This window comes from Tachypleus tridentatus, chromosome 1 (assembly GCF_004210375.1).
Source record: "Tachypleus tridentatus isolate NWPU-2018 chromosome 1, ASM421037v1, whole genome shotgun sequence".
Lineage (NCBI taxonomy): Eukaryota > Metazoa > Arthropoda > Merostomata > Xiphosura > Limulidae > Tachypleus > Tachypleus tridentatus.
The window spans coordinates 151,375,356-151,395,993 of NC_134825.1; the positions used below are offsets into that span (position 1 = coordinate 151,375,356).

Consider the following 20,638-nt stretch of genomic DNA (forward strand, 5'->3'; position numbering starts at 1 on the left):
TGTGTGAAAAAATGTGACTGTGTTCTGTTTATCTGTTGACTTTTGCGCTTCGTAATTCATCCACAGCTAGTTTACTAGAAGAACTTTTAAATATAACAGTAGAAAGTGAAACTACGAATTCAGTTTTAATTTCTCAGCTATACAATATAAGAGTATTGAATTAAACATTTTTCTATTATATATAATATTTGCGGCTATTTTCTCTCTAAGAAAATATTATACCACAAATGATGTGTTTTATCGTTAATCCTGGCATGGCCTAGCGCGTTAAGGCGTGCGCTTCGCAATCCGAGGGTCGTGGGTTCGCGCCCGAGTCGCGCCAAACATGCTCGCCCTCCCAGCCGTGGGGGCGTTATAATGTGACGGTCAATCCCACTATTCGTTGGTAAAAGAGTAGCTCAAGAGTTGGCGGTGGGTGGTGATGACTAGCTGCCTTCCCTCTAGTCTTACACTACTAAATTAGGGACGGCTAGCACAGATAGCCCTCGAGTAGCTTTGTGCGAAATTCCAAAACAAACAAAAAAATCGTTAATCATCGAGCCCCCACGTGGCTAAGCGGTATGCCTGCGGACTTACAACGCTAAAATCAGGGTTTCGATACCCGTGATGGGCAGAGTACAGATAGCTCATTGTGTAGCTTTGTGCTTAATTCAAAACAACCACATTAATCATCGATATTTGGTTTCTTTATTTATTTGATTGTTGTTAAGCACAAAGCTACATATTAGGCTGACAATGTCCAGCTTGATGATGATTTGCTATCTTTTTGCAGGCCATTGGCCTTTTTAATTCTATTTGAGTTTTATCTGATTTTTAGACACTGTTCAGCGTTTAACCTACTTCTTTTTATTTTTTACAGTTTTAATTTTTTATTTTTTTTTTCCCGGTTATTTGACGCAGATAGCCACATTGCTTTGCACCAGTAAACCTTACACAAACAAACAAACAAACAAACAACTGTGACCACTGTAGGTGTCACTTGGTATTTAAATGATTCGGGGCTTGAACACACAGGCGCTGGAATTTTCGGCGTTTCAATATGAAATCAATCATCGTTTCCTATTTTGATTGTTCAAGACACCAACTGGGGCACTTTCACCTAGAAATGAGGCATGAGCCCCGTGTATCAGTGCCTAAAGACACCTCTGGTGATTATTACCGGTTTTTAGCATTATAAGCTTTAAAGAAAAATGAAGTTATAACTAAATATAAAGATCCTCCCTTTCTGGAACTCCCTTTGAACTTTAGAAACCTTTATTAGACGTTCACAAAAATTTTGAGTCATGTTTTAATGCAACTAGATATCAATATTGTTGATAAAAACGTTAAACTGAAAAAAATGAAGCTAGGAACTTTTAAAAATTATGCTACAATGTTGTCTACTCATAGCCTATTAGATACAATAGAATTTGTACAAAAATCGTATGAGGAATACCTAGGGATTTCAGAGTTGACGTGGGTGTGTGTATATGAATGCCATGTGTTACTCCGCGGGAACCCTAAGAATACATGTGAAATATGTTTGAGATAAGTGAAACACTATATTATGTGAAACGCAAACGTACAGACAGACGATGGCCCCATTTTGATCTGAAAGTCAGACCTGAACGAAAATACTTCCAGAGAAGCACTAAGGGTGCACAGAAATTTTGATTGAAAACGATAAAAAAGTGTAAGCTTCAAACGTGGACTCACAAAGTAAAAGTTAATTACATCTACTTTATATAAATATACATGCATATATTACTTTTACTATCCTTTCTGTATACTGACCACGTGTTTAGTGGATAGTTAGAGTTGGATTGTGTTAGACACAGCCAATTGTGTGCTTGTTTTAGTAAGCCTTACCTAAGAATCTCACTTGTAAATGACCAACATAAAATTGGTAATAATTATAATTAACGTGCTAAAATCTGATTCATGATCTAAAAGTTGCTCATGAAAATGATCATATATTTCGATATAAATATAATAGCACTGTCTCTTTGTAGGAAGGGAATATTGATATCTTCCACAAAATTTAATGGAGGTTCATTAGGTCCATACAAGGGTACATATACATTTTCAGCTTTGCGTTTTGCGGTTTTTTGGGCGTTTTTATCACTACTTTGTCCCTTGTTTATGGATCCTTACCAAATATAACCCGAAGGTTTTGTGCCAATCATAAGGTAATGTAAACTTATGGTTTCACATTTTGTGTTTGGGACGTTTTATACAATTACGTATAAAGGAAGTGACTTTTCTTGTCCTAACATAACTTTTCATTAATCATGAATTTATGTAGCTTCCGGCCTCTTCGACATTGGATATAGAAGTGTAGTGTACTTGACATATAACGTATTATTCTTTATTTACACTAACATGTAGGCCCAGCACGGCCACATGGTTAGGGTGCTGGACTCATAATCTGAGGGTCGCATATTCAAATCTCCGTAACACCAAACATACTCGCTCTTTCAGCGGTGGGGTCGTTATAATGGTACAGTGAATCGCACTATTTGTTGATAAAAGAGTAGCTCAAGAGTTGGCGGTGGGTGATAATGACTAATTGCCTTCCCTCTAGTCTTACACTGCTAAATTGTGGATGGCGAGCGCAGATTGCCCTCATGTCAGCAAATGCTATTTTACTTGCTAATTACCCTGGCTTGCGATGGTTTTATTCTTTTGACATTTTTACATGTTCTAGAGTAATTCCTGCAGCCAAATCCGAAAAAATATATCTATTTTTATTCATCACATATAGAGATTTAACAAAACGTAACATGAACTTGTACATGAATAATTTTTATTGAAATCAGGTCACATTTTATGCTTAAAACGGTGACAATCACTGATTACACCGCACAACGATTTTTTTGAGAAGTTTTGCTTCCTGTAAAGGTTTTGCTGATTGTGACAGGTACATGGTGGGTATGCACAAATATAGTTTCGGTTTTGCTTCATCACGGTGGAACTCTGAGAAATAGACAGTTAACTGTTTACCGGCAATAACGTATTTAATTGCGTTTATGTTTCTAATACGCTATTAAGTTCAACATAATTAAAAGTGTTGTTTTTTTTCCTGATCTTCGTTTGTATTTAATGTCCGGTGCATCACGTTGCAGTGTCCAACAGTAGTTAGCAAGCATTGACGGATTCCAGTTGCCCTGATATCGTTTTTCCATTTTAGCAATAACCTGGTGAAACTGAAGATTTTGATGAAACTGTACGTGATGGGCAAATTTGGATGTGATTTTCGTGATCAGCAGCCAAAAATCTATAAGGAACACCCAACAGTGTTCAAGAAGCAAAAACTTTGTTGTGCAGTGTTATAGATTTCTCTAGACCAATTGCGACGTGCAACTCTTATGAATCATTCTAGAACCTAAACATAAAAAAAAAACATTATAATAAAAATATTCATTGTTGTAAACGAAATAATAATTTAATGTAAGTAAGAGTTTTCATATTATAAAACAATGAATATTATTTTCGAAATTTGCGTAGCTGAATTATCGAAACTCCTTTACTGATACTAAAACAATCTTCATGAAGTTTGAATTTGTAGATCTGTGTTATTAATATTAGAATATTATTTACCAAATTATGGTTGGTTGTTTTGGGTATCTGGCAAACTGGTAAGAGAGCTATATATGCAAGCCGTCCCTATTTTTTAATTGATAGACTACAGGGAAGACAATTAATTAACAGGACCCACTGTCAGTTCTTGGACTACTGTTCGAATAATGGGATTAGACTGTCGTCTGTATAGCATTCCCACTGCCACAAAATGCGCAGCGCGATTTTGCGGTAACAGGACATATACCATATGTCAAGCCAGGACCTAGCTCATTCTGTTTCGTTATGAAAAGTTGTAACGGATTTGCTATTCTATATGTAGTTTTCGTTATATAAATATGTGCTTGTTACTTATACTGTTGAATGTGTGTTGAAAATTCCCGCTTATTCCCTAAATTTGTAGATTTTTGAGTATAAGAATCAACAACTTACGAAGTGTGTATGTAAATACTTGAAGTGCTAGTATTATTGCCGACTGAAATTTCGAGAACCTCATCTACTGATTGTAGAAGGTAGCCGTCGCAATCTGTGAAGAGACAGTTTTATATTGTGGGTTTCCTAAAGTTAGTAGACCATAAACCTCGAACGCTAGAACTGTGATTTTGTAAAGTCCGAACATTATAAACTGTTTAACTTAAGAGAATTAACCTTGGACGTTAGTATTTCTACGAGGACATTACATATCTTCGTCGGTAAAAAAATAAGCTTGTAAATGGTGTAAGATTAGCAAAGAATAGAGAGCTAGCTAGGTACTCGTTAGGTTAACTATACTGATATCAACTCGAAACTAATTCGCCCATGATGAACCTTCGATAAAATATTTAGTTCCAAACTCAATATTATTTGTAAATTTATAAAACTTTTGTACATAAGGGACTATTTCTTATCACTGTTTTTATAAATTGTATTGTTGTCTGTACGTTAAAATATATTTGTATTAAGAAAGAAAACTATATATCAATCTTGGTGGTAAATATAATAAATTTGAAAAATATTGATATTTAATTAATTACTAAATGAAAATTACAATTTAACTCAGTTCAGACTGTTTGAACTCGTAATACGTAAAATAATAAATTGAAAGCTCGTCCGAGATAAATTGTAGTACGTAACACAGTCATTTGACACATGATACATTTCCAGTGTGATATTCTTTGTAAAATGATGCAATAAAGCTTCTCAGTAAATATCCATGATAACGAATATCTTCATATCTATTATTTTATCCTTCTACATAATGATATCTTCCTGGACTTATGTGTTGACACCTTTTGTTTTTATTACACCAATGTTCCCAAGCTGGTTCGGTAGATGGAACTGACGTTATTATTTCTACCTACAGGCTAAATGTGCAATTCATAGAATTTAAGGTACGTTTTATTATACAGTACAGTAAATTTGAAGTACTTTCTAAAGGTGTACTGTGTGCTGTTGGAACTTTGGTGTATGACACTCTTTCCAAGTCTCTTTGAAAACTAACATTGTTATCAACACACTAAACTTGCTACTGTGTGTGCTACTTGTCGATGTTATTTTATATGTTGTTAATAGTTGTCTCTGAAAATAGTGTCCTTCCTTAGGTGATTATACGATAAGTTAGTGGGTTCATGACAATAAAAATTTGGTTTAGAAATAGGCAGAACACAGAAAGCCTATTGTGTAGCTTTGTGCTTTGCAGCAGAAATAGAAAGTAGTTTTGGTTCTTTCTGCTATTTGTACAGAAATACACTTCTTTATAAAGGATTGTGATACATTACCCCAGCCATAAATTTATATATGGTGTGATTGCACTGTCGACTGATCAGGAAATCATTTTGAACCGACTGTGACGCCAAGACTCACATCTGCAGTTAAACATTACTGTAAACATATACAGGTCGTTATTATTACAAATTGCAATTAACCTTCCATAATATTAATAAGTATAATAAAAGACACACACACACACACGCAGAGAAAGCGAGTAGGGTTGTCCATCTATCTGATGTTTTGCACTTAGAAGCTGTTGTGATAAGCTTGCTGAACCAATTTCGATTAAAGTTCGTGATAGAAATTAGATAGACCTTCCAAAAACTTTATCTAAACGGATGAACAATCGAACAAACGGTTGAAGCTTAACAACCATTATAATTTTTGCAATGTAAGCCGATATTGAACGAAAGGAACATGTAACATGGATACATTTGCTGTTATATATTATTTCAAATATTACGGTCATTATAAAGAAAAATGGAGTAGACCATTACTTTAAAAAAAAACACATTAAACATCACTTGCTAGTTCCTTCAATCCACTCGGCTTATCAACAGCTTATAGGAGCTCATTTATAAGAAGTACAGTAGCATTTTAATTTAACAGACAGATGTTACAAAAAAAAAAGCTAAAAATCAAAACAGTATTTCAAAGTATTCTTTCATTAATTTTATAATACTTTACACCAGCACATCGTATTAAAACAAATATATGTTGCAATATTTTATCTCGTTAGTTAGTTAGTATTATGGGAAAAGTTACATAATTGTCTATATACACTCTGCCCATTGCAGGTACAGAAACCCCAGTTTTTAACGCGAGACTAATGAGAATCATGGAATGGTTAACTAAAAACATGGGTTCTTCTACTTAAATTTCAAGACATTGTATATCTTGCCAGATGTAACTCTGAACATATCTATGAAAACAATCAGAATCTAATAAAGAGAACTAATTATGTTTTCCGGCGAGGGGACTGAGGTTAAAATAAAACAAAACTGTGGGGCTATACTTCTTGCGAGCACACATACTTAGTATTTAAGAAGTGAATCAACTTCATCAATAAGCTTTGTTCTTTTGTTGAGGAGGCTACAGAGGGGGTTAAAGCATAGTTTGGAGTAGCTTCAACCTCCGACAAGCCCACTCCTACCTTTACGGCTATCCTTGTAAATTTCAGTCACGTGACAGTGGCATAATCTTTATGTATTGTGCAGAAAAAAAGAAAGAGATAGAAAAATCAATACAAGTTTTACTTTTTTCATTATGCCTTAAAGGAGGTGTGACGGTAAAAAACGATTATTATTTTCCCCTTTTAAACCATGTAAGAAAGTAAAATATTTTTTCTCTTTAAAATGCTATACGCGCACATTTAATATTCGACATGGTTGCTTAGTAACGGCAACCTTGGACATGCATTACATTTTTCTCCTGTATTTGTGTTACATGCTTTAATAGATTGACTTTTCCTATATTTGTACACATACATATACCTATTTTCCCGTTGAACTACTATGTTCAGAGAACACTAACATTTCTCATTTCTTTCAATGAATTTAATATCCTACAGAGATTTAATTTCCGTTTGACGATTTCATCAAGGTTAATGAATTTATCAAGCCAAATGGTTAGTTTAGAACTTCCAAAGTAATTTCATCGCTTCCCGCACTTATTAAAGTTCGCGGAAACAGTTATTGATGGAGGTAGCTTTGGAAGACAGAACAGATTAAATTTCTTTCTTGTACGGTCAAGTGAATATATATATATATAATTAACAAATACAGCATTTAGTGTATGTTTGCAACAAATTTTGCAAGCTCGAATCGATTTGTTTGTTGTTGTTTTTCACACACAAAAAACACAAACAAACACGATTATATGAAAAGCAAATTTTTAGGAAAATAAACAAATAAAAAAGGAACAGATGCGCTAAAACAGGAGAGAAAAGTTGAGGGAAGGACAAAAATAAAAATGAGAAATCAAGAAAAGGAAAAGATAAAAACTAATTTTTAACCTTTGTGACGAATATTGCGAAAATGATAAATGTTTAAAATTAGAAAACTGCGATTTGATTCTAAAAGTCAATTAAAAAGTTTTCAGTAGATTAATTTTTGTTTTGAATTTTCGCGCAAAGCCACACGAGGGTTATCTGCGCTAGCCGTCCATAATTTAGCAGTGTAAGATTAGAGGGAAGGTTGCTGGTCATCACCATTCACCGCCAATTCTTAGACTACTCTTTTTAACAACGAATAGTGAGATTGAGTGTATATTATAACGCCCCCACGGCTGGAAAGGCGAGCATGTTTGGTGTAATAGGGATCCAATAAAATAAATGATGAATGTATGGAGTAATCTGGAATAATGATAAGAGGTTATCGTGTCCAACTCTGACAAGCATTAGCGTATGGAATTTCTCACTTATGGAACTTAATGACACACAATTCAGTTTTTTTAGCAAATCAGAACAAAGTAGCTCTTTTATTCTTTCCTGTGCACAATTTTATACAGTTACTGGATAGATGGCTGGGAGAACTGACCACAGACAGACATAGAAATAGAGTGAGTAAAAAAGAACTGCCATAAGATAGAGAGTTTTGATCTTGTCGGTTATACAATCCTATGCACTTTAATTTTCCATCTCTGAACGTTTCTGTGTTCGACCCTGGGACATAATATAAGCTTTACCGATGGTCACACTATTTAACCAGTGATCGTCAGAAAAGTATTTATACTGACGCTTTAAGGGATCAATATGGATTCACTGTCTGACCAAACAGAACTTGCAACCATCTTATTGGATGAGGCGTATATCATCTCACTCCTTTACAAGTCAAAACCTCGTGAACGTTTCCTAAAAGTAGGTTTGCTTTTCGGTTTTTGGTTCAAGTTTGACTCTCATTTTTAGAAAATTTCACTTTTACCTTTAAAATACACAGTATGACAGCATTTCAATCATAACGCAGTATTCCTAACATACCTACGAACATAATACTTCAGTTAAAACGCAACTGCTATAAGAAACAACTTTTACTGACATCTATTAGAATTTTACGAAAAGAAAACTAACATTAACTCAAATACATCAGTGAAAACCTTGACTAAAATTAAATGCATCAATAGTAACATATATTAAAACCAAATGCATTAATACCAATCAATGATAAGCCCAAATGTACCAATACATATAATAATCGTTTGGAGATTTTAAAGTGCCCATCACTTACCATCAGTAAAAAATGAGAAATAAACTTTAGTTGATAACTGTACTCTTTGGCTGATGTTATTATAGCAGAAATATAAATGCATAAGGACAAACTAAGTGTAAATGTTGCACATCTGATATTAAAAAAAGCACAAAATAACTAAAATAAATTAAATAAAATACACAAAAACAGTTTTTTGATAAATGTTAAAAGTTGGAATGGGTATGCATAGCTTTATTCTGCTGTCACGTGCCAAACACGACTAACTTTAAAAATATGGTATAAGCCCTAAATTAATCAGATGTGTACAACTTGATGCAGAAGTTAGTTTGGTTCAAGGTTTTTACTGGGAAACAATAAAAATAATACTTAAAATATAATAAATAATACTTCATATTACGTCATGCCTGCATTAAATTGAATTGGTAATTTATATAAAAAGAGGACATTTTTAACAATCCTTCGTTTGGACATTCGGAACCGAATAAGAACATAAAAGGTGAATTAATATATGAGAGTATGTTCTGATGTAAACTCTATGTTTTGGCACATTAAATTGTTAGCAAACACGAAGTTATATACTCATGTATAAAAACATATTATGCTAATATAACGGTAAATGGATAAACAACGATTTATAAGTATAATGAAATGGTTTTATTTGGTGAGAGGGACATGCTTACCTGTAGATCATACTGAAGAAGGTAGGCCAATATTATGTCGAATCATGTAGTATGTTCCACCAAAATGTGTGGAAGAAAGAGGAAGTTGAAAGTTAAGCCTTTATAGATTTCTGAAGGTTATTTAATATTAACATTATAATTTATAGTAAATTGACTTAAATAATTATAATATTTACTAGATATAGTAATTTTGATAAATAAAAGTAAAACGGTCAAAGTTTTAACTTAAGAGTTTAGTGATGTATATATTATTACAGCGTTAAAATAGGTTTAATACGTGCAACGATACTTTAGGCTTAGGAGTTACGTATATTTGAACTTGCTAGTAAATTGTAAAACAAGATAAATACAATCTAAAAACTAGTTTATTGTCACTTGGTGTTTTAATGATTAACACTCCTACGAAAAGTGGGGTCTAATAGGCCCCAGAGCAACTTGAAAGGTTATTAATATTAGGCTAATAATTTTGTATTTAAATGAAATTGCCATTTAAATCCATTAATGAATGGATTAACGAGATTCCCACTGTCCCTATCTACTATCTAGCGAAACTACAGCCAGGGGGAACGGGCATGGAGAAATCAGGACTAGAAACGTCTTTTCGTCGGAGTGTTAACTTGTTTACTTGAACTTAGATCTATTAATTTAAATTCATCTTATAAGTTATAGATATTGGTAAGTTATAATAATCAGGCTGAATACATTTTATGATTAACGTTACATTGTAATAAATCATTTTTCTAAGTTCTGTATAATTAAAGATAAACTTTGTTACTTTAATGCAAAGACAAAATAGCGATAAAAATATAATTGTTTTTCAATCGTTAGGCTTAACAATAACAGTGCTAACAATAGGCTATTGGTATTGAGTACTTATTTTCAGGCTCTAAGTTCAGATATAATAGTTAAGACTAATGTAGGAGTTAAGCGTTCACAGCTCGTTAGGTGTAATGGGTGGGTTTTATTTGAGAACTCAGGACTTGCATGTATTTTTAAGGAAGCTACTAATGAATATATGCACTTTTCATGTAGAGTTTGCAAATTGGAGGAGACGTTGGAAGCTATTATAATTAAAGTGAAGGTAATAGATAAAGAGAAGCGTAGATTATGGGAATTGTCAGCAGGATATAATGAGGAGCTTAAGACTTTACGTACAAGGGATACGCCAGCTAACAATGACTTTCAGGAAGTTGGAAAGAACACTGTGAGGGTAAATACTATTGAATATATTTATATTTACCCTGTTCTGTTGAGCAAGAAATTCTGCAGATGAGGAACTGTTGGAAGGAAAGAAAATGAAAGGGTCATAGAAAGACGTGAATGATAGGCTATTTCTTGATAATACATGTGGACATAATAGTCTGTGGGATAAATAGAAAGAAAACATTAGATTATGCTACCCAAGGACACAGGTGGGGTATATAATTGACAGAGTATGAGATATAATAAAGGGGGGTAAGAGAGAGGCTGTTTTTGTGGTGCATGTATGGACTGATGATGTAGGAAAAGGTAGGTCAGAGGAAGTTGTTAATTGGTACAAGGGGCTGATATACATATTTAAAATAAAAGGCTATCGTTTTGTCAGGGATATTGCCCACAATTAACTGTTGGGATGACGTCATAAGTAGGTCACTAGGGCTAAATGCAAGGCTTATGTTAGTATGTAAGGATGAGCAGATTGGCTGGTTAGACTTGTGTGATCAGTTCAGTGGAAGAGGGTGCTTTTTTAGTAATGGATGGTTTACATTTAAATAGAGTAGGAGCTGTCTTGTTTGCTAAGGCAATTAACTCAGCTGTAAGGGAAGTTATAAATTAAGACTTGATAGTGGTGTGGGCATAAATTAACTAAATGCAAAAAGAATGAGAGGTAGAGAAAAGTTTAGTGTAAGAAATGGGGATTTTGGTATAATGAGAATAAGTGAAACATGGTTAAACATAGATGACTTTGATAACAGAAATGTTTGTGAAATACAAGGTTACAGGCTATTTATCAGAGACAGAGTACTAAAGAGAGGGTGGGAAGGAATAGGTTTATATTTAATATGTGAATTAGGTCCTATTGAAATTTAGAATAACAAAGATAATAGCAAGAAGATTGGACCCATTTGGTTTTCTATAAGTAGATATAAATCAAAAATACTTTTAGAGGCAATTTGTTGCAGACCACTAAATGATATGGATGAAAATAGTGAAAAACATGAGATTTCAGCTGTTGATGAAATCATAATTACACTGCACGACAATTTTTTTGAAACGTTTTGCTTCCTGAAAAGTTTTTGCTGATTGTGATAGGTACCTGGTGGAAATGCACAAATATAGTTTTGGTTTTGCTTCATCACGTAGGAACTCTGAGAAATAGGCAGTTAACTGTTTACTGGCAATAACGTATTTAATTGCATTTATATTTCTAATATGCTATTAAGTTCAACATAATTAAGTGTTTTTTTCCTGATCTTTGTTTGTATTCAATGTCCGGTGCATCACGTTGCAGTGTCCAACAGTATTCAGCAAGCATTGATGGATTCCAATTGCCCTGATATCTTTTTTTTCATTGCAGCAATGTCCTGGTGAAACTGTACGTGATGGGCAAATTTGGATGTGATTTTTGTGATCATCAGCCACAAACCTATAAGGAACACCCAACAGTGTTAAAGAAGCAAAAACTTTATTGTGCAATGTTATGGGTGATTTTAATTTCAGTTATATAAATTGGGAAATGCTAAATCCAAACCATGAAAGAAAAAGGGTTTTGGAAATTGTTCAGAGTGACTTTCTTCACTAGTTAGTCACAGAACCTACTGGAAACAATGCTATTTTAGATTTATTGTTAACTTCAAATGATTGACAGTGTGTAAAATGGAAAACATCTGGGTACAAATGTTCATTGCTGTATTAGGTTTGATGTTTTGCTGCATAAGGAGATAAGGAATAATGATATTTTGGTTACAAATTTCAAAAAAGGTAAAGTTTAAAGAGATGTGACAAGAATTATCTGTTATGTATTGGCAGTTGAGTTATTTGAAGACACTGAATAGATTTAAAAAAATGTAAAGATAAGTTTTTAAATATTCAAGGTAAAAGTATTACTTATATAAAGAAAATGGTAGCTACAATTAAAAAAACTAGGTTTGTTCACAAAGGGTTTAAGAGATAAAAATTAAAGAAAAGCATCATAAATTTAAGAAATTTAAATTGACTGGTATGACAGAAGATTTAAAAGATTATGGAATATCAAGAAGGTTAATGAAACAGGGAATTAGGACATAAAAAAGGATGTATGAGAAAGTTTGGTTGATTGTGTAAAGATTAACAGTGAGGATTTCTTTAAATACACTAAGGGTAAACAAAATGTTAAAATAGGGGTAAACCTCTTGAGAAATGATAAAGGAAGGCTAGTGTGTGATGATTATGAGATGGTTGGATTATTAAATTTTGCTTTTTCTTTGGTTTTTACTAATGAAGAGTTAAGCAGTATTCCACATCTTGAACAGTTGATAAATGGAAAGGAGACCTAATAAGATGAGTGTATTAATTATGAGCTGATTAAGAAAAATTGGGACACTTAAAAAATGATAGGGCTCCTGGACCAGATAATATTTCCCTGAGAGTTTTGAAAGAGATTGTATTCAGTCTTGAGCTCTTTACTTTAGGAAAGACCTTGAATTGTTGGAAATGGTTCATAGAAGGTTATTAGAATGGTTCCTGGGATGGAGGATTATCATTCAAGGAGCAGCTGAAATCTCTTAAATTGTTTTAAAAAAGAATAGGTAGAGGGGATCTTATTGAGGTGTTTAATATTGTAAAGGGAGTGATAGTGTTGATGCTCATCTTTTCTCATACTTAACAGTGAGAACAGTAGGACTAGGGGAAAGAAATATAAATTTTGGCAGGGCATGTGCCATTTTCAACTAAGACAGTTTAAATTTTCTAACATGGTGGTTGGTTTTTGGAATGGGTTGCCCTTGGATTTTTCTAGAGGCAGTAAATTTTAAGTCAGTTTATAAAATAGCATGATAAGTGCATGAATAATAAGGGCTGGTTTTAAGACTTTTTAGTTATTTTATGTTAGTTTAGAGAAAATAAGAGCTGAGATGAACAAATAAATTCCATGTTGTACCAAACCATTATGTTAAAATAAAACCACTTCATTATGTGTATTGATTGTTTTTGTCAACTTACATATTCTATATCTATCACAACACACCATGATGATACCTATAAGCCCACTCTTCCCTAAGAAAAGAATGAATATTCTATTAGTCCTTAAATAATACGTAAATAACCCACGTTAATATTTGCAAACTCTCTCTTCCTTGAGTAATTAATAAAATTATGCATTTTGTTTAAGTATGTCTGTAAATTGTATGTTTCTCTAAAAGCTAGATCTAATGAATCATTGAGTTAATAGACAAAACTTGGGAGTACAAGTTTGATTTAATTTAAATATATTTCAATATTTATTAGATAAAGGGAATGAGGTGAAGTATTCTTTTGTGCATGGCTGAAGTTTTGATAATAGAGTAAAATTGGATAGCTCACCACCAGTCAATTTGCTATTGAATTAATTAGGTCACGACTTCGATAATACTTAGACACAATTTATATAACATTTCTAAAGGTTAATTTATACTGCCTAGAGCGCTTCAAAGTTGGCAATGTTATTTTACAAATGTGTATTGTATATACAATAATTGTTTTACTGACATTAGAAAATGCGCATTATAAGCAGAGTACTGTTTAAATTACCTTGTTTACTGTTTGGCACAAAGCTGCACAGTGGGCTGTCTGAATTGTATCGATCACAAGGATCGAACCCCCAAAAATGAACCCCAACTGTTATAAAACCGTCAAGTTGAACATTGTGTTATTGGATAATGGTGTGGGTTGGTACGAACTTGATAAAACCTTTATCTCACTAGCTTAATCAAATCAAATATATGTTCGACAGCTGTTTTCTTAGGCTGTGTAAATCTGCTTTAAAGCTTGATAAACTTTGGAATGGTAACTGAGAGCAAACGTTTTTGTTAATAATTCTGATTTGTAAATGATTTATAAAAGAATGATAAACGTTACACTTCACTAATTGAATCTATTTCACACTATAACATCGTATTCATGCAGTCCGATAACACAAATTGCGTCTCAACCATTAATATGTCTGTTATATTCCAGCTGGGTCTCATGAGCCCTAGTGTTACGCAAAAGGAACTGGATATAGCAGTATATATATAGTGTGGTATCCATATCATTATAAATTCTTTATGTTCATTCATAAGGTATTTGAATTAATAGTGTAGTCTTCTCCCATAAACGTTGTGTTTCCTAAATTTGCACCAGGGACGATAAAACTAGCTTTTTGGTTCGTTTGTATTTTTGAATGACAAGTAAGTCTTGTAAAAACAAATTAATAATATTGTATTATTGATCCGCACTATAATTTCGGTTTGTAAATGGTTAATCTAATATTGATAGAAATTACATTTCACCAGCTTAATATAGTTCATACTATGAGAGTTGTTGTTCATTCAATTTGAAAATATAAATAATATATTAATTTCAATTTTGTCTGTTTTATATCTGCCGGTTTGATGAGCCCTGGTATTAGGCACTGAATATGGTAAATATAGTGCAGATGATATTGTGACGAATTTAGTATTTATTTTAATATCGATATTCGTTTTACTTAAATATATATTTAGAAATGCATGTAACTTCTACTGTGTATTGTGAAGTTCCTTCCTATTCTCTACACTTGTAGAAGAATCTCGAGTGTAAGAATCAATAACGTACTATGTGTGTATTTAAAATACTAGCGATTGTCACTATTATTGCCAACTGGACTTTCGAGAACCTCGCCTAAAGTTTATAAATCGACGCGCAAAGAGACGATTTTTTTTCTTGATTTGTTACAGTTAGTATACTATAACTCTCGGAAGTTATAACTGTGATAAACGCTTATTAATTGGGAAGCTACAGATATTTGACCAGGAATGTTTATAGATTTCGAACGTTATAAACCGTTTAACTTAAAATAATTAACATTGGATTTTAGTACTTCTACGGGGACATTACATATCTTCCTCGGTGAAAAATCAACTTGTAAACGACGTGAGACCCGCCAAGAATAGATGGCTAGCTCTACCAGTTAATTGAACTGTACTGATATCAACTCGAAACCAGTTCGCTCATTGTGCATCCTCGATACAACATTCAGTTTCAGACCCAATAGAAGACTCAGTATTATTTGTTAGTTTGTAAAACTTTTGTATATAAATCATTATTTGTAATAACCTGCTCCCTCTAGTAACAAAGCGGGTTTACGATACCCGTGGTAAGACAGAAAATTATATTTATCACTCTTATTGGCAAGTATCTTAAATTTGATGCATATCGAGATGTAATTGATTTCTAAATTTGAATTACAAGTTAACTCGGTTTCAGGATATTTCAGATCGTAATACGTAACATAATAAATCAGAGACTCGTCCGAGATAAATTATACTGGGTAACAACGTATTGTTATTCTTCACTTTCTCTGATAATTTATTATAATTATGTATCCTGGAGTGTTATCTTAGGTATAAGAAAGATTGGATTTTTATATAAAAGATGTTATTTTATGATGTTTCTGTCCTGTTCTTCTTTGAGCACCGAGGCTCGGCATGGCCAGGTGGGTCATGGCGTTCGACTCGGAATCTGAGGGTCGCGGGTTCGAGTCACCGTCGCACCAAACATGCTCGCCTTTTCAGCCGTGGAGACGTTATAATGTGACGCTCAATCCCACTATTCGTTGGTAAAAGAGTATCTCAAATGTTGGCGGTGGGTGGTGATAAGTAGCTACCTTCCCTCTAGTCTTACACCGCTAAATTAGGGATGGCTATCGTAGATAGCCCTCGAGTAGCTTTGTACAAAATTAAAAAAAAAACAACAACAAACTTTGAGCACCCTACTTTATCCTAGTTGTGTCAGTTTACTTAACTATATGATAGATGTAAGTGTTAACTGGAGGGTAACATACGATCTGTTTGCGTTAATTAAGCCGGAGTTCAGCACTAATTCCAATGTCCTATTTCAGCATGGGAGGGATGTAACCTTGACTTGACATTCATGAACTTTATTGAAGAGTGTGGATTCAAAAGTCACTTTCTGTGTTAAAATGTGTATAAATAAAAACATTAAGTATACTTTATATTAATTAAACTAATTATAGTTCATGCTAACACTTTTGCAGAAAAAGAAGACAAAAGATAATCTAGAAATTACTTGCATCTGATAAAAAAAAACAAGAAATCTAAAAAAACAAAACATTTAAAGCCAGATACAGTCAGTTAATTAAAAAGGTATAGGTCACAACATCAGATATCACATAATTCAACGTACGTATATAATTTGTTATAAAAACGCAACATTTTGTTGTATCAGTTTACAAGCCCTTCAGTCGCTCAGCGGTATGTCTGCGGACTTACAACGCTAAAAATCGGGTTTCGATACCCGTGGTGGGCAGAGCACAGATAGCCCATTGTGAAGCTTTGTGCTTAATTAAAAAACAACAACAACAGTTTACAAAGCTTTTATTGTATTATATGTTTTTTGAACTCTCTTATACTTACCTTACATTTATTATTTCTTCAAATATCAATATTTCGATAGAGGTTACAGAGAACATTTAAACTTCACTTGTATGACCTGTAAGGGAACATCCCGGTTTCTTTCATCCTGTGACTTCAAGCTATTATGTTAATCATTAGATTACCAGGTTGCAGCCTTTATTAACTGAAGCCGAAAGGAGGTTGTTTGTTTGCTATTGGATTTCGCGCAAAGCTACACAAGGACTATCTGTGCTAGCCGTTCCTAATTTAACAATGTAAGACCAGAGGGAAGGCAGCTAGTCATCACGACCCACCGCCAACTCTTGGGCTACTCTTTTACCAATGAATAGTGGGATTGATGGTTACATTATAACGCCCCTACGGCTGAAAGGGCGAGCATGTTTGGTGTGATGGGGATTCGAACTCGCGACCCTCAGATTACAAGTCGAGTGCCTTATCCATCTGGCCATGCCCAAGGAAGGTTGCTACTTTAAACTTGTGTTTTTTTAGGCATGTACTTTTAAAACATAGGTAAAGTACGAAAAGCTATGTTGATTCATACTTAGTTAAGGTGATACCCATGAGCTTGTGACGAAATAGATATATTATAATTAACCAAGATGTTAACTCGTTTTTATAATTACGCAATTTATTGAATGTATAATGCCGAGTCTGTTCTTTTACTTTTATAGCGTAGTTTCATGTATTAATTGCGTCGAAAATGGATTTATTCTACACGAGGTAAAACATTTATCGCAGGATTAACTATACTGACAATGTAATATGAGTAAAGCTTTCGTGTCTTTGTCTTTAGTTATAGCACTTCCATTATACAGACCTTTACACAACGTTTGCAAAGGTTTAAAAAATAATTTAGAAAAACAGGCTATTATTGTGGTCAGTGCAAACATTCGATCAGTCCAACAGTTTTAATCGAGGGCCGACCCATCGCATTATTAATATAAATTGAAAATAAATTTATCAGGTACTTAAAGTAATATAAAGTTCTGATTTTTAAGGTCTGCGTACAATTGTTACTTAATTTTAATTAAGTCTTGAATTTTACCAAAAGGTTAGGGCAGTCCAATTACCGGGGCTCTCTACACCTGGATTGAAAACGATTTAGTAAAATACAGATGGCTGATTAGATTATATATACGTACTTGGGTATGAATGTGTATTGTTTGTATTTGTGTATGTGTATATATATATATATTTAATGAGTTTAATTGGAAATCGTGCACAAGGTTCATATTACTTTGGACCTATTTCCTTGTATTGTTTCACCTGAATTTTTGTACAATAGTAGTTCATTTGGTTTATGTAAATGGTTCTTCGCGTATATTTTGCCTTTCAGTGGCACTGCGGCATGTCTGCGGACTCACACCACTAGAAATTGGATTTCGATACCCATGGTGGGCAGAGCACAGGTATCCCATTGTGTAGCTTTGTGCTTTATTCCAAACAAACAAACAAACAAACAAACACGTACATTTACTTTTCAGACGTTATATATAAATATGTTTAGGTCTACACACTTACAACGCTAAAATCAGTGGTTCGATTCCTCTCAGTGGACACTACAGATAGCTCGATGTGACTCTGCTATAAGAAAACACACACGTTTTATAAAGTCCAAAATCCACACCTTTGAATAAAACAACTAAAAGATTAAGTTACATAAACTTAACACATCACACCCGCTTATTAATTTGTAAACAAATATTAAATAATTTTCATTCGACGCGAAGTGTTAGTGAATATCTGTAGCTGGAGAATTAATTCAAAAGACTACTGATTATTATTATCTACAAATATTCACTAAAACTTCGCGTCGAATTCAGACGGAAACTGGAATTTGCTTTGTGTAGATCAAATTTCTAAAATTTTTATTTCTGACTAAAATTGATATAATAAACAACAATCGCTTATGACAACATAACCAAGCAGCCTCTTTCTTGTAATTCAATTGGCCCTCCATGTCCAGGTGGTTAAGGCACTCTACTTCTAATGTGAGGGTCGCGAGTTCGAATTCCCGTCACACCAAACAGGCTGTGAAGACGTTATAATGTGACGCTCAATCCCAATATTCGTTGGTAAAAGAGTATCTCAAGAGTTGGCGGTGGGTGGTGATGAGTAGCTACCTTCCCTCTAGTCTTACACCGTTAAATTAGGGATGGATAGCGAAGATAGCCCTCGAGTAGCTTTGCGCGAAATTCAAAAACAAACCAATGTAATTCTGCTATACCGACTCACTAGTGACGTCTTTTAATTCCATGGCGCATGCAAATAGTTTCTGAATAATTAATTTAACAGGTTAAGCTTTGGAAATTGGATCCGGCTGCCCGTTTTGTCACATTACTTTAGCATCCGTTTCATTTCTTATTATATTTTGTTCTCAACCGGAATTTGGTGCGTGTCTGAACTTTCTCAGTTAATTTTGAACACCATGACCTATTGATACACACGTTTTCAAAACTAATTTACATGCAGACAGCCACCATTTTCTTATTGTGTTGTTCGTTACCTGTCGTTAAAATAAATAACATGTTATGTCATTTCGGATGGACGTGTATCCACCTGTTAACCCTATATTTTATCGCCTATAAGTTATTCATATCCAACGAAAGGGAAAAATCCCGTCTCTTTTTGAATTCACCCCGTATATCTATTACGGGAAACAGCTAAGAAGTATGAAGCAATAACATTAACATTGAAGTGTTTCGAATATAAACTTTTTTTTCAGGAATTAAACATTTATTTTTCTATTATAAATACATCGTTTACTTTGGCTCTCAACATAATATTTATAATTACAGTGACATTTCGTGTTTCCAAAAAGAAAACAAGCATACAATTAATGTTAGGTGCCATAAAGGAATCTTTGTCATGATTAGTAGTCTCTATAATCACGAAAGTCTAATCATTAATTAGTAACTTTGATAATTTCATGTTAATTACTAACTAGTTAATATCCGACATTTCAGTTGCTAATCTGCTGCCATCTTCAGGGACATCCCGAGGACTATTTTTAATGTTAGTAGCGGAAGGGATTCGATCGTGATAGCCATTACCAACGCAGTAAAAATTCCTTTTGAGATTTCACTGACAACGATTGCAGATAAACAGCCGAGACATGAGATAAAAGCTTGTTAGCAATTAATATTATATATATATATATATATATGTACAACTTGACAAATTAACAATTAAATAAAATGATCCTATACGCCACCACTACCTATGATAACAGTTGGCCTCCGATTGCTATAATCTCACTGTAACAATATACCTTCTGGTAGAAGTTAAGATACTTTTGGTGCATATATACTGTCTTGTTAAATTTTGATCTAGTTTAGCGTAGAACTACTCAATAGGTTTTCAATGCTTTGTATACCAAGTGGAATTGAACCCAAAATTTTAGCTTTGTAAGTTCGTAAACTTACAACATGCTCACTGAAAACTGTTATTCTTGTTTTTTTTTTAAAAGCGAATAATTATATTGAACTGTCAAGAGAAATTTTTATTTACCTCAACAGATGTCACTTTCATACAAAAGTTATGGGAATAGCATTTCCGCCTGACGCTAACCTAATTTCCTGTGTGCGCACCATCCACAAAACGCACGCACCACATTCTTCTGTATGAAAGGCGAACCTTTCATGTGACGGTTTTATAACGTTGTCATTCAATGTAAAGTACGAGGGAATGGGTTTTGTTAGGCTCTCTTCCCTATTATGTACTTGTTTCATCAAATTTTGAGATCAGGGCCAGTACTTCGAGAAGATAAAATGGCTCGCTAGTTCTGTTTCAACTTTGTAAAAAAACAAACAAACAAAAACCAACAAAAACTTAA

General features: G+C 33.6%; 1 long non-coding RNA gene across 3 annotated transcripts; it reads left to right on the plus strand.

The window, feature by feature from the left end:
* Positions 1–9,044: 9,044 nt before the first annotated feature.
* LOC143227218 (uncharacterized) lies at positions 9,045–13,348 on the plus strand. Of its 3 annotated transcripts, none has more exons than XR_013014950.1 (3): positions 9,045–9,214; positions 10,226–10,403; positions 11,751–13,348. It is a non-coding gene; the product is annotated as an uncharacterized LOC143227218 (long non-coding RNA). The 3 variants fall into 3 exon arrangements; XR_013014941.1 differs by having other exon boundaries at positions 9,213–9,309; XR_013014945.1 differs by lacking the exon at positions 9,045–9,214 and adding an exon at positions 9,407–9,868.
* The last annotated feature ends 7,290 nt before the right edge of the window (positions 13,349–20,638 follow it).